This window comes from Sinohyriopsis cumingii, chromosome 11 (assembly GCF_028554795.1).
Source record: "Sinohyriopsis cumingii isolate HCF-2022 chromosome 11, ASM2855479v2, whole genome shotgun sequence".
Taxonomy (NCBI): Eukaryota; Metazoa; Mollusca; class Bivalvia; order Unionida; family Unionidae; genus Sinohyriopsis; species Sinohyriopsis cumingii.
The window spans coordinates 19,509,910-19,521,982 of record NC_142971.1 but is presented as its reverse complement, the minus strand read 5'-3'; positions in this window follow the sequence as shown (position 1 = coordinate 19,521,982).

The window sequence follows — 12,073 nt, the reverse complement described above, 5'->3', positions numbered from 1 at the left end:
GAGTCATGTGGAGGAAATGTCATAATAATATTTTATAGGAACTATGACAGTTCCTCCATCGATGGAGAAATGGGGGAGAGTCTAAAATTGGAATGATACCCCACTTTCCTACTACGCCGACCAACGGAATAAAAATTTGAAATTGTAATACAGTAATACTAGTAGTGTTACCATGCATACGTATTTGTTGATTTTGCTGGTTGCTACCACCGCGCATGCAGGGTTGTATTTACCAGGAACCCCGCATAGTTGGTATGGTAGAGCAGGTCGAAATTACGAAAGGACGCCGGGACCGAGATTGTCCTGAGTACCCGCGTCCCGTATGCAATTGCCCTACATGTCCTCGCGTGAATGGTGGAAGCGTTTATTCCTAATGTCAGCAAGGACTGGCTTGTAAAAAACTGTGATTGCGGCATGAATATCAAAAAAAAATTAAATGGAGGATAAATGAATTACAAAAATATTTTTTTCCGCAGGAGAAAATGTCAATAGCCCCCCCCCCCCGCGATGACGGTAACCGTGGAGTACTTATTACATCGTGAAAATGGTTCTATCATTGATGGAGGAACTGTCCTAGTTCCTATAAAATAATAATTATGACACTTCCTCCATGGTGGTGACTTGTAAACGCCAAGGGTACGTTTGTACCAACACCAGGCGGCACAAAAATGGCGAAGTCATTTAATGATTCACAAGTAAATTACCCATCGCGGCGATGAAACACAGCGGCGTTACGATGAAGCGCAACGGCGTCGAGATGATGCGATACAACATTTTGATAGTTCACGTCAAACCATTGATAGGCTTCAACATGAACTTAAATATCAAGCAGTAATTGGATGAAGCGCGGTATGATAATGCGCGGGCTGATTCTCTGAATCACTGCGTCGACGACGGTGCCATCGGCTCCAACGGAGTCGTCGCCGACGCTGACAGCGGTTACCGAGTCTAACGGTGAAAAAAAAAATAAAAAGCCGCGCCGAAGTAAATTTACCGTCGATGTAATTCCCGGTGTAATATCTCCCGACGATATCAGGTTTGTAACCGCATGGATAAGGCGTTTACGCGACTAATGACCCAGTTAAAAACCTCCTAATTCTAAGTCCATTGCCCTTGATTAATTTAACATTATATTTTCTTTCGGAATTAGCTAGCATATCATTCATTTCCTTTTCTCCAGCACTACTAAATTCTGACTCATTATCGTATTCTTCAACAATTGTGAGATCACAATCCTCATCAATGACTGCAATTCTATCTAGTGTGTCAATCATTTTCTTATACTGTTTATTCAGGCGTTGAAGGTATTTTTCTCTAATAATTTTTACAGTCCTTGTTTTTGCATTTATCGCTATCAAATGCAAATTTTAGTCTTAACACTGGAGCCGAAATCTGTAGTGATTTTCTTGAATACTTCTGTTCTAATTCTTTATAATGTTGTTTTGGAATTAGCTCAACAGAATGCGTACACCATCCATTTCTTTCTTCAAGAAGCCCTATTTTCACTGGGGCCTTTTTGTTATCACAGTGTGCTGTTGTATTATCAATGAATGATACATAGTTTTTATGAATGATAACTATGTTTGGAGTTCCATATTCAATCAGACCCCTCAAAATACCGACAATTTTTTGCGGAAAGTCTGTGATATATGGGTCGCTTTCTACGGAATATGAATCACCTTCTTTGAAAAATGGATTGTTGTATATATCATCATCATATGGGTCTTCTTCTATTTCCATTGATTTAATATTTAACTCACTTGTTTTATCAATTCAATTTTCTCATTACCGAATTGCCTGGTTTTGATAAATTCTTCCACTGTTGGAGGCTCAGATCGGTGATAATACTTTTGGCGCACGTTTGTTGTAATAACTCATCAGCGACCTGAACTCACGTCCTCCACATCCACCACAAATTTGATAGGGTCCTTTAACACCGCGAGAATCTTTCCAAAAGAATTTCATTGTGCTGATAGAATCTTCAATGATATTTATTGTTACGGTAGAATCTTTCCAAAAGAATTTCATTGTGCTGATAAAATCCTCAGGTGATATTTTTATTATGATGGTAGAATTTTTCCAAAAGAATTTCATTGTGCTGGTAAATTTTACTGTGTGATGGACGCGAAACAAAAAAATAATTTATCAAGTAAAATCAGAAATAATTTTTAGTTTATTTATTCTGCGTAATTGAAAATAATTATTTCCAACCAACTTCAATAATAAAAAAATAATTATTTTTTGTGCTGATAAAATATATCCGCGCTTTTTTAAGTTCGAATCAACTTAAGTACTTAAGCTACTGCTCAAGTAATTACCTTGGTAATTTGATTCGAACTTAAAAAAGCGCGGATATATTTTATCAGCACAAAAAATAATTATTTTTTTATTATTGAAGTTGGTTGGAAATAATTATTTTCAATTACGCAGAATAAATAAACTAAAAATTATTTCTGATTTTACTTGATAAATTATTTTTTTGTTTCGCGTCCATCACACAGTAAAATTTACCAGCACAATGAAATTCTTTTGGAAAAATTCTACCATCATAATAAAAATATCACCTGAGGATTTTATCAGCACAATGAAATTCTTTTGGAAAGATTCTACCGTAACAATAAATATCATTGAAGATTCTATCAGCACAATGAAATTCTTTTGGAAAGATTCTCGCGGTGTTAAAGGACCCTATCAAATTTGTGGTGGATGTGGAGGACGTGAGTTCAGGTCGCTGATGAGTTATTACAACAAACGTGCGCCAAAAGTATTATCACCGATCTGAGCCTCCAACAGTGGAAGAATTTATCAAAACCAGGCAATTCGGTAATGAGAAAATTGAATTGATAAAACAAGTGAGTTAAATATTAAATCAATGGAAATAGAAGAAGACCCATATGATGATGATATATACAACAATCCATTTTTCAAAGAAGGTGATTCATATTCCGTAGAAAGCGACCCATATATCACAGACTTTCCGCAAAAAATTGTCGGTATTTTGAGGGGTCTGATTGAATATGGAACTCCAAACATAGTTATCATTCATAAAAACTATGTATCATTCATTGATAATACAACAGCACACTGTGATAACAAAAAGGCCCCAGTGAAAATAGGGCTTCTTGAAGAAAGAAATGGATGGTGTACGCATTCTGTTGAGCTAATTCCAAAACAACATTATAAAGAATTAGAACAGAAGTATTCAAGAAAATCACTACAGATTTCGGCTCCAGTGTTAAGACTAAAATTTGCATTTGATAGCGATAAATGCAAAAACAAGGACTGTAAAATTATTAGAGAAAAATACCTTCAACGCCTGAATAAACAGTATAAGAAAATGATTGACACACTAGATAGAATTGCAGTCATTGATGAGGATTGTGATCTCACAATTGTTGAAGAATACGATAATGAGTCAGAATTTAGTAGTGCTGGAGAAAAGGAAATGAATGATATGCTAGCTAATTCCGAAAGAAAATATAATGTTAAATTAATCAAGGGCAATGGACTTAGAATTAGGAGGTTTTTAACTGGGTCATTAGTCGCGTAAACGCCTTATCCATGCGGGTTACAAACCTGATATCGTCGGGAGATATTACACCGGGAATTACATCGACGGTAAATTTACTTCGGCGCGGCTTTTTATTTTTTTTTTCACCGTTAGACTCGGTAACCGCTGTCAGCGTCGGCGACGACTCCGTTGGAGCCGATGGCACCGTCGTCGACGCAGTGATTCAGAGAATCAGCCGCGCATTATCATACCGCGCTTCATCCAATTACTGCTTGATATTTTGAGTTCATGTTGAAGCCTATCAATGGTTTGACGTGAACTATCAAAATGTTGTATCGCATCATCTCGACGCCGTTGCGCTTCATCGTAACGCCGCTGTGTTTCATCGCCGCGATGGGTAATTTACTTGTGAATCATTAAATGACTTCGCCATTTTTGTGCCGCCTGGTGTTGGTACAAACGTACCCTTGGCGTTTACAAGTCACCACCATGGAGGAAGTGTCATAATTATTATTTTATAGGAACTAGGACAGTTCCTCCATCAATGATAGAACCATTTTCACGATGTAATAAGTACTCCACGGTTACCGTCATCGCGGGGGGGGGGGGGGGGGCTATTGACATTTTCTCCTGCGAAAAAAAATATTTTTGTAATTCATTTATCCTCCATTTAATTTTTTTTTGATATTCATGCCGCAATCACAGTTTTTTACAAGCCAGTCCTTGCTGACATTAGGAATAAACGCTTCCACCATTCACGCGAGGACATGTAGGGCAATTGCATACGGGACGCGGGTACTCAGGACAATCTCGGTCCCGGCGTCTTTCGTAATTTCGACCTGCTCTACCATACCAACTATGCGGGGTTCCTGGTAAATACAACCCTGCATGCGCGGTGGTAGCAACCAGCAAAATCAACAAATACGTATGCATGGTAACACTACTAGTATTACTGTATTACAATTTCAAATTTTTATTCCGTTAGTCGGCGTAGTAGGAAAGTGGGGTATCATTCCAATTTTAGACTCTCCCCCATTTCTCCATCGATGGAGGAACTGTCATAGTTCCTATAAAATATTATTATGACATTTCCTCCACATGACTCTGTCATGGTGACGGGTCGCCCCATCGTGATTTTAAGAATTCTTCCGGGGATGGTATCGGTTTATTCTTTCGTTGGCAGTATTCTACCGCGGACCGATACTGTGGGCTTCCACAGCCGATACAAATTCTAATCTTTCCTCGAACTCCCGTTCCACATCTGAGACAGGGTTGAGGACCGTTCTTGCTCCCCTGTTTTGATCTACTATTATGTACCCCGCAAAACTCACCGTAGCAGTTTTTTCCGCATGGGGCCCCTGATCCCTGGGGGAGCCATTTGCATTTATTGACAGCAAGCGCCGGATTAACCATTATTATTAACCATTATTAAACATTCAATTAAATATTAAAAAGCATACAGTATAATGGATAATCATTATTCCAATAACACCTTCATCGATGAATTGGGGCGCGGAACATCTTACTATGAGGAGTCCCCGGATGAATTTTTTACGTCCCCGGAAACGTATCACGACGTGCGAGAATACTACCGAAGACAATTGGGTCCATCTTGGAGTGTTTCCAGTAAAAAGACCGCAATGGAACTCCTCACCGTTGCAAACTATCGGTTTCGTGGAGTAATCATCCAACAAATGGGGAGATTCCACGTGTTCGTAGATGATCCGGACATAAGGGAATTTCAGGGACATTCCGCTGTTAATGAGATTATTCCGAAACACCGGTGCAGATATCCTACCATCGACGTGGATTCCAAGACGCCATCGCTGGCCGAGTTGTTGTCGTATTTCCATGAGTTAGTTGACTCCATCAACGATGTTTTGGTTTTTGAAACCAGCGGCGGTTATCACATTATGTTGAAAACGACCCCGGTAGATTTCGAGGAACATCAATCGCTGTTGAAGAAAGTCTCCGCGGATAGACCAGCATGGAATGTTGATACGCAAGCTGGACTGTATAGCATCAAATTGTCCGGAACCAGGTCGGCGAAACCAAACAGCGTTGATAAGCGATTGATTTATCCTGTTGAATTTACTAGCACGCTGCTATCTTGTCCGGTCTCTATTCAGCCGTGTTACGAACAACTGAAACCTGAAATCGGTGATGATGAAATCAGTAATAAAATCACCGGTGATGAAATCGGTGATGAAATCACCGCTGAACAAATTCGACAATTTTCCACGTTGTTGTCCGGACAACCCGATCAAATCACCGGGACTACAAATAGACTTGGCAACATAGTGTCGCTACGGCGAGTTGCAGGCTCATTTTGCAGCATATGTCAGCGACGTCACGGGTACAATGAGATCGGTGGATTCATCGAAGGAAAGGCCATTGACGCATTTGTGCGCGTTTACTCTGATCAGTTTGTAATCGGTTGTTACAGAAGCACGCAAAAAATAATAATACAGCGTGATAGTGACAAAATCACCGGTGATAAAATCGCCGGTGATGACGATAAAACCCTCTACGAAAGGTATATAAGGGGTTTTGATTATCGCCGCAAGGACTACAGTGGCGAGTTTCCCAAGAGGACTCCCGATTACACTTATCGCGAGTCGCCCGTTCATGAAGGCGGCCGCGGATGTAAAATTATCCTCAACGACGACTACATGGATGGATCCCACTGTGGGCTCGGCAAGTCAGAGTCAGCGTGGAAATCAATACGAGATGATCAGTCTGTGTTGTGCGTCTCGTACAGAAAGACCTTTACCAGAAAGACTGCTATCGACTACAATCTCGAATCGTACGAAAATATTCATGGAGAAATTATATTCGATACAAAAAAGCATCGCAGGGTTATTTCCCAAATAGAATCAATTGTACGAGTCAAGGGAATTCCCGATGTTCTATTGCTGGATGAGTGGCACGGAATTCTTCGACAAATAGTCTCATCAAGACGCGGTAAACAAATTTGGGGAACACTGACATGGCTGATTTCATCCGCGAAACGGGTAATTGTACTTGACGCGGATGCTAACAATGACGACTCAGAATTATTCAGAAAATACTTGAATCGCCCGGACATGAAATTCATCACCAACGAATATCGGCCCGATCATGGTAAAAAATTCATTGTGGAACAGTCTCACAGAGATAACTACAGTAAACTGTTGGACATGTTACGACGAGGAAATCGTGCAGTTGTATTCGCGCACAATAAACGACGCGGAAATTATTCTGTGGAGAAGCTCGCCAAATTGTTACAGCAATTAGGATACCGAGTAAAGTACTATCATGCGGACACCGACCCGGCCGAAAAACAGCGAGATTTCGCTGATACCACTGCGGCGTTTGAAAACATCGACGTGGTGATCTATAATTGTACCATCGAGGCCGGGATATCCATTGTGGACCCGCGATTCAAGTACATGACGGTGTTTTCCGAGGAATTAGGTTCTGTAGAGGCGATCAAACAAGCCATCCATCGTTTTAGAAATATTTCTGAAATTCATTATTCAGCAACAAAACGGAGTCGCACAGAGCTTCCACTGACCCGCGATGATATTATTTCGGCAATCGAATCACATGAAAGGAATTTATCGTCGACGGAGTTGCTGTTTAGAACGCCCAACCGCTGTGACGTGCATACAGGTTACGGATACATGTTTATTAGCACGATTATTGACGAGAACAATTCAAAACGTTATTTCACGTGCAGACTGGTTGAAATGATGAAACGAACCGGTTATTCAGCTGAATGGGAATTACCAGATGAATACAAAATATGGAAGAAAAAAAAACAGCAAGGGCAGAAACGAGTCAGCGACGCTGTACTTAACAGCGATCCACGCGTGGACGATTTTTTAAAATCGTCCATCGGAGAGAGAATTGCCGCGGTTAATAGTGATGGTGATAAAATCACTGGTGATAAAATCACTGGTGATAAAATCACTGGTGATAAAATCACTGGTGATAAATACTACCAATACAACCCCGAACAGCGGCTAGAGCCATATGAAAAAGCGTTGACGTATCTCAATTACGTGTTTCAGACCGACGTAAGAAAACTAGATAAATACCGGATAGAACATCTGAATAAAAACGTTTCGCGGCTGCAGCGATATCAGCGCGTTCTCGTTGACGAGTATAATAACGGTAACGCCGTAGCAACGACGCCATGTCGATCCGATAAAATCAACCCCCGGCAACAACTTAACATCGTTAGAAATGTTCTTGGCGTGTTGAGTCTTCCCGATGTAGTTCCGGATCGACTTGATATGAAGAGCGTTCCTGTGAGTCGCGCCGGGTTAATCAATAGCATCTCAGAAATGCTGGCGCAACCAGACCGACTTGACAAGTACAACGCGCTGTTGAAACACTTCGGCGATATATTTCCGGATATGAAGTTCAGAAGGGGTAAATTGACGCTAAAAAATATCGTTGAAAAAATCAAATCGATATACAAGGGATTCGGCGGTCGATTACAATCGGACGGTACTAAGCACTCAAGTCGATCCGACTACGTGCTATATTATCCCGACTGGCCTGAGTCTGATTTTGTAGGCGATCCAGCGTGGATCAACGAGACCATCGACGATATTGGATTCGCCGGGGGAGATGTTACCGCGACGGACGAACATACCAGCGCGTTACGATTCCATGTGTGGTCGGTTAATGGATGGTTTTCCCGATAGTGGAGGAACTGTCATAATTATTATTTATATGAACTAGGACAGTTTCCTCCCATCAATGAGAAAGGGTCATATTTCCTTCACTGGTCGGGCGTTAAATTCTTCATCACGTCGAAAATTATCTCTGGTGATGAAATCACTGGTGACACAACTATTTTAGGGTTGAGGTCGTATTTTCCGGGGCTTGAGTAAATAATCGACCTGCAGCCGATATATTTCTGGTAGACTATTAATCGCGTTATCGAATAGAGTATCAATGTCATCAAACCAAACCCGCTTTTCCGCGCCGATATCACCGCGCAGCACGATCCATATTATTCCATCTTGGGCTTGAAAAAAGGGTTGTTTAATTGTGTCCGGTCTAAGGCCGAACCATTTACACGTGTCCGCGATGGAATCAAATTCGATGATCCTTCTCTCGTTGATGTTTAAACAGATAGTATTGACTCTATTATCCTTGTAAAGTTGGTTCGCCGGGGAAATTATTCTGATTTTGTCATACCGAAATAATGGTAACTTCGGTGGTACTGGTTTAATTCGCCCCGAGGCAACATCATCAACGAAATGACTAGCTTGTCTGGAAAAATTCTCGGCACAATTGTTCATCCGGGATCGTCCACCTGATATCATTTTAATATTTAATTAAATAACGGCTTTAATTATAATGTCATTGTTGGAATATCACCCGGTGAAATTCGACAGCGTCATCAGCGACTATAAAAAATCCTGCCCGAGGATGCCGATCAATGTAAAATATAAGAACGGAAAGTATCATGCAGTTCAGAAATTCCCCAGCGGAGATAAATACGATTGTATGGTATTTGAAAACCGTTCAGCGAAAGCCCGGTTATGTCTCCGCGACAAATATTACCAACGAGAATATGAAAAAGTGTTTCCAAACCATGATGTCAAACGATGGGTAATTACCGAACGAAGGGTCTCAGATAGCGGAGAACACCACTCCGGTACAAACAAATATGATATCGATAACGTCAACGAAACCCGAATTCAGTGTGAACTTCCCATCGCCGGTTCCAGTAAAGGAAATAGCACTGGCAAAATTGCGAATATATCACAGTTGGCCTAATATTCAAGCGGACGCATTTAATGGACAACAACCTAATAACTCGCTGGTTTTTGCACGGACAAATAAACCCGATGGGACCCCAAACTGGGAGGAGGTTACAATACCAACTGGGTCATACCAAATAGAACAAATCAATAAGGAATTTCAACGCAGGATAAAATCGATCACAGGAAAAGAATCAAAAATCGCTATTACGGTTCATGAACCGACGTTATCGTCGACGATTGAAATAAGCACACCGGGGTATATGGTTGATATTTATAACAGTTCAATAAGAACCATACTAGGATGGCCTAAGAATCCACCCGCGGACGCCCCCCCCCCCATCAACTTATATCCTCAGACACGATAACGGAGATGATGGTAGGCATATTGCCCCGTACAACGTAAATATCGCATCGGTGATAGCAATCAATCTAGTATGTGATGTTATCGAAGGGAGTTACCAGGTGGATACCAAGCAATCAAATCAGGCTCAACAGGGATATATCCTTTATTCATTTTCACCAACAGCCCCTCCGGGATTTTTAATCGTTGAGAGTCCGATTAATCCGGTCTATATGAGATGCCATGATCGGTTTTTAACGAGAATTAATTTTAGAATTACCGATCAGTCAAATAACCTAATTGACCTACAAGAGGAGGAGTTAGTGATCACTCTGTTTGTAAGATCATAGCAGCAGGGGGGGGGCGATGACATCGACGCGGTCGTCGCTGTGTTTACCGGACGCTGACGACGCTGGGATCGGCGCGCAGAAGGTGTTAATTAAACCAAATGACGTCCGGACAATTGTCGATTTGGCCCCTCGACGATGACAACGACGACGACGTCGTTTTTTTTTTACCAGGCGCTGACGACACCGGATCCGCTGAGTGCAGAAAGTACTAATTAAGCCAAATAACGTTTGGACAAAATGTCGGATTCGCCCCCCCTGCTGCTTAATCTTATCTGCTATTGTGTTGCTATTTCGCAAAACAATGTAAGTCCGACCAATAGGCTCACCGTTATCTGTCATATGATAGATCTCATTGGTCTCCAGCATTCAGTAGTACCATGTTCATACTTTCAATGACGATTGTAAGTATAAATACATGAAGAGGTGTAAGGTGAAACTTTTTGTGCAGTTGTATATTATTCAGGCTCATTAGAGATTAAGAACAATATTCCTTTAAATATATCATGTCATTCTTGATGCAAATCAAATTTTCAATGCAAATTTATATTCGTATAATTCTTCTCTTAGCCAAATATATCATTGTTGGGTAAAGATGTTTTACCTTCATACAGTACTTTCTGGAAACAAACGTAAAGCCTATCAACAAATATAACGTCCACTTGAGTTCTCTGGTTTGTTACATGCCATTAGAACACCACATAACCATCTACTGCTCTAATGTACTGGTGTTTCTTCAACATATATTGCAATAAAGAAATTCATTATATTTTAAGAAATTTAATGTTGGATGTCATTTTGGTAACGGTCGTTTAGGATTGCATTTTTATGACTGGATTGTGCACCATTGGTGTGCTATTACGAATTATATAATATGTTCAGCAAGTTTCTTAACTTTCAAACGATTTATATATCTCGCCCTTTTAATCAGGATAGATATTGTCCTGTTGACGCAAATTATATTAGAACACAAATGATGCGTATAATCTACAAATTAGGGCTCTTAAGTGGGTACTTCAATTGCTGTATCTTCGTTTGTTGTTTTATTTCTAGTTTTTGAGTCTCTATTCGTTAGAAAGTGACCTAGCAAAGTGTTCACGATCTTCAATTACTACTGTAAGTTTTGGGTAATAAAACGTTTTGTCTTTGCTATCTGATAAATGTATATTATCTCTTCCGAAATTTGCAGGGTTTTAACCATCTTGATGTCATTATTCAAAGTAATGTGCTAGTTTGCATCGTTTTATCAGAAATGCCTTTCTTTGTGTGAAATGAGGAGAATACATTGTTCATTGTGTCAAGGATGTTATTCTTCAAGGTGTACAGCTTTAGTCACGCCTTTCCATGTCTGAATTTGCAAAACAGCTTTATCCGATATATTGGTCCTTACATTGCGTCTGTTACGCTCAATGCATGAAAGATGTGTATCATTTCCGTGACAACTGCTGAAACTTAGTTTCGTGCCATTGGTTACCATGTATATTAATTGCCGCCACACCATTGTTCCTTCAGTGTAACTTTGCTTTCGCCCTCTTCTCGTTGATCATTCTAAAAATATAGTATATCTTGATTTTGGCATATGTACCATCTATATATAGTTCCATTGGTTTTTAGATCAGTTAGCGCCGACATTTTTTGTATCTATTTTCTGTTATAGTTTATTCTTTCTAATATTCGACATATTTTGCATTTGTTTTAATTGTTGTTGTATTTTGCAGGAGATTTTTTTAAATGTTAGTACAAAGATGTGCATCAAATGATTATACAAAGCAAGCACTTTAGTGTGTTACCGTCACATTTATCCAGCACGAAGAAAACAAATCAGCTGCGTCCTAAATATACATGTCTACACAGCTGGTATCTTAAATTTCGTTCACTCAGTTTCATATGCATATCATTGATAGGGTTTATCATTTCCCTATTTATTTATTGAAGAAATGCTATTTTAAATATCACGATAGTAATGGCTGATGTACGGTAGTAAAATTACATCGATAGATGTGGACTTTGTCATTATTTATATCGATGTGTTTATTTCTTTATGCTTGCGCTATGCACATATGTAAAAACACTAGTACTATTTTAATTGGTCAGGATTCATGAATTA